Consider the following 4,371-nt stretch of genomic DNA (forward strand, 5'->3'; position numbering starts at 1 on the left):
CCGGAGAGTTTGTAATATCATGTACTCACAAAAACCTCTCTACTAACTAGGTTTAACTATCTGCCGATCCGCTACAAAGTGAATCGTGGTGTCCAGTGGCTCAGACCTTGGGTAGTTGAACCCACTCTGGGTTTGGTATTCTTTGTTTTTAAGTATGTAAAGAAAAATGTGCGAGACTTTAAAGGAGAATGTGTTCTTATCCTTTGTGAACTAGAAAAAGCGTGAGTACAGGATAATTTTTCCTGTGTAATTAAATGAGAAAATATCTAGTAGTAAATGCCACTATCAGTTTTGCATTTCCCACTCATAGGGGAGATTTATATTAATTGCAGGATTTCAGCAACCCCTTTGATCTGTTTGAGTCTTTATTTGAGAACATGGGTGGTATGGGCGTTATGGGTGGAGGAGGACGAGGCACTAGAACAAGAGCAGTGGATGGTGAGGATGAGGTGTACAATCTTGTCTTGAATTTCAAGGAAGCAGTTTTTGGGGTTGAAAAAAAGATTGAGATAACCTTGGAGAGCTGTGGCACTGTAATGGGTCCGTGCCAAACCCGGGACCAAGGCATCCAAACGTAGTACCTGTGGGGGCAAAGGTCGGTCATCCATTCAGCAAGGACTCCTCCTCGGGTGTTTTCCAAAGAGGTAATGACGTGCCAATCATGCATAGAGGGACGGGGTGAATTTTCCACCCCTGTAATACTTGTAATGTGGTGAAGAGTGAAAGCTGATTGAAGAGCTCGCCGACCTTAACAAGTCTAAGACAAAGAAATGCAAGAAGATAGTTATTAAGGTGCCACTACCTTCTCATTTCTATTATTGACATCCTGACCTCCCTGGGCGCAAGTGTTTGTTTCTCTTGTAATGGGGCCCGAAAGGTTGTTCGATGCCAGAAGTAGTAGAATCAAGAAGAAGCTCCGAGTGGATGTTGCTCAAATTAGCATGCTATAGACATTAATTGTGGAATTTTAGTTTTGAATAATTCGTCTAAATTTAGTTGAACGTTGTTAAGATTATGTGAGACGATGTTTTTTCACAAAAAATAGTTATGTGAATTCTTTAAGATCTTTTTTATTGAATGATTTAGTAATGAAATTCAATTTGTTATGATTTGTGGTGAATTGTTATAGGGTTACTGTGTTCTATAAAAATTGTTTTGGACAGGATTATGTAAATGAAAATGTACAGGTATATGCATGAATTGCACCATTTGTAATGCTAAATGCGTCCCAAATAAAACGTGTGCTTTTATGGAATTTATATCATTCGCAACAATTTTAGTGTAGCTAAAAGATTTAATTCTACCGTAACGTAGACACCTTTTGCCACACTTGGTGTGTCGCTAAATTTATGGACGCCCGCATTTGCCAAAATGTACGTGACTAAAAATTCAAACTTTCTGCAATGGAAATAGTGTAGCAAAAGGTTGCCTTTTGTGACCCTAGTTAGTTGTGCAAACTAAAGGTATCACTTTTGCAACGCCATCCTAGTTGTTACAAGCTCTCTTTTTCGCGGCCAAGCCGCAAAATAGTTTGAAATAAATTTGTAATTAATTTAATTTTCATAAATGAAGTAGCAACGGAATTAGTGTATTAGCAGCGCCCATAGGCGTCGCAACAAACTAGGAACATTTGCCACGCCACTTTTGGCGTTGCATTTGAGTTTTTGAGACGCACTTTTTAGCCACGCCTTTGCAACGCCATCTGGTGCGTTGCGACAGATCTTTTGCCACGCTCAAAAGCACCTTTAGCGATGGGGTATGGCGCTGCTAAAAACATGTTCTGTTGTAGTGGCTCCAACAGAAACTACATGGATTTGAATTTACATTCATGACGGGGATAGGCTTTTGTTGAACAGAAATGGCCTCTACCTTTTTAGTGAGTGATTCGATTAGAGTTTTAAGCTCGGGATCGTGTTTAATTTCAAACATACCGGCGGCCTTAACTGTATTAGAAGAACTAGCGGAGCGGTGGATATCGTCACTACCCCCCCAGTTGTTATTTCGCTTAGTTTGATCCTCTAAAAATTTATAAGCCTCCAAGGCTCCTTTACTTAAGAAACTACCCCCATTCATTATGTCAAGGACTTCTTTATGGTGGTGTAGAAGTCCTTTGAAAAAGGCACGAACTAACGTGTCTTTTGCTAGGTTATGATGTGGACACTCTATAAGGAGATCGGTGAAACGATTCCAAGCCTCTGAAAATGATTCATGAGGATTTTGTCGAAAGAAATGAATCTTGGAAAGCATCTCATCCGTCTTTAGGGGTGGGTAAAAATATTCCATAAACAGCTGAACAAGTTTAGCCCACGAGTCCACAGAATTAGGCGCTTGGGCAATTAACCAAGACGCCGCCTTATCGGCTAAGGTGAAGGGAAATACCCTCAGTTTAATTTGTTCCGCACCAACCGTAGGATGGTGGAATGTTGTTAGGATTTGTTCAATCCTACGCATGTGCTGATAAGGTTTTTCATGGTCTAAACCATGAAAAACAGGTAACAAATTAAAAATATTTGGGGGGATTCGGAAATACCCCCCACTGGGTCTGCTAGAACGATGCAAGATTTGGGGGTATCGCTCAAGGCTTTGTAGAAGTTAGAGAGAGGAGTCCCTCCTTCTTCAGGCATTATATCAGGTGGTGTGTGTGAAATAGTAGCTAGAGGTGTAGTGGGTGGTATACTAGATAGACTTGTTTGTTGACGTTGTCGTGTAATTACGTTTGGTGTTTTTGTTTGACCAGACCTTAATCTCATACAAGGCTAAGACCAAACTTAGCTAAACACGTCAACACTCCAAACAATTCTGATATACTAGTATAAATCTCTAACAGGAGATGCAAGGTGTGGAAGAAAGGAATACCTGATTGCATCCTTGCTTCGCTTATGAATAGCGTCTTGTTTACGCGTGTTCAGTGTATATAACAAGTTAGAACACTGAAAAACTTGAAAAATCGAAGTTCGAATCAAACCTGTGGAAATCCAGCAAAATTTAGCTCGTATGCTGGTGCGCCACTTTGGGCGCAAAGGCCAGATGTAAACTTTGAGTTACGTGTTTGGCGTGGGTCGCTTCGGTTTGGTTTTAGATCGCTTCAGACTTCTTCCAACTTTAGCGCAGAACTTTAGGGCCAGCGCCTTTCAGGCGCAGCGCCCGATTTTTTTTTTTTTTTTTTTCGAGGAAGTTTAATGCTGAAAAAGACAACCACAGTTAGAATAGAACAAGGGTGGGTGAGTGAAATGGGACTTTAAGAAGAGTACTTATACTATGAAAACAATGCGAAAGTGAAACTAAGATGGCAGCGGCGCCATTTGATAAATCATAAAAATATAAAGTTTACCTACGAAATGAATGATAAAACTCAAAACGTAAGTAAACTAAAACTTAATTACGTGCTTAAATTTATCAAAGATTTTCTACTCTCAATCTATTGAACAGATATAGTGGAGTAGGAAGTTCGTTCCACTCCTAGTCCTTCCGCATGCTGTGTTTTCTAGTTTAATTACTCTACTCTAAGTCTAATGAGAGATTTACAAAATGATAACTAGACTACGATGCAACTACCCACAAGATGCAACTAGTCGACTATTTAAACAACTATGGGAATACTACGTCGATTCTATGATAAGGAGTTAGAGGGGGATTGATTCCACCTTAGCTCAACTTAATCCACTAACGACAAACCGTCGTAATCCGAATTGAACTACTTCGCAGAACAATCTGGTTATTCCTAATCGCTAATTACACATGACATTTCTACCAATTCATAACTAGCATGTGAACGATTACACCCATTCTCATGGTGAACTAATCATTTCTAGAGTAGAAAGGAAATTACGACTATTCAACATTAACACGAATCAAGCCTTCATCAAGGCTTCTCAACCCCTCTAATGGAGGTTTAGCCGAGAATCATCACGCTATCATTCCCAATCAAATTCGAACAAGACATGATATAAAGATTGAAACTTTGCTTATTTAAACTCAAATGGAAACTACTCATGCAAAAATCTATTCAATCTAATAAAGACAAATAATTGAATCTAAGAATTGAACTAAATAAGTAAATGGAAAATGAAACTAGATTACCAAGAACACTATTTTATTAATCTAATGAATAATAAAACAATGATTCAAATACTAAATTAATAATCTACTTTGTTCTAAAGTAATTAATTAAATATGAAACTAGATCTAAAACAAGATATGAAAAACTAATTAATTAACTAATTGAAATTCTAAAACTAAGTTCTAAAACTAATTAATTGAGGCTAACTAATCTAGGTCTAACTATCTACCATTAACAAAGAGTCAAGCTCTTGTTTTTATACTTTCAGATCCAAAAATCGTGCATGGGCTTAGAGCCATATTTTGGGCCAG

The sequence above is a fragment of the Coptis chinensis genome, chromosome 7, assembly GCF_015680905.1.
Source record: "Coptis chinensis isolate HL-2020 chromosome 7, ASM1568090v1, whole genome shotgun sequence".
NCBI classification, from domain to species: domain Eukaryota; kingdom Viridiplantae; phylum Streptophyta; class Magnoliopsida; order Ranunculales; family Ranunculaceae; genus Coptis; species Coptis chinensis.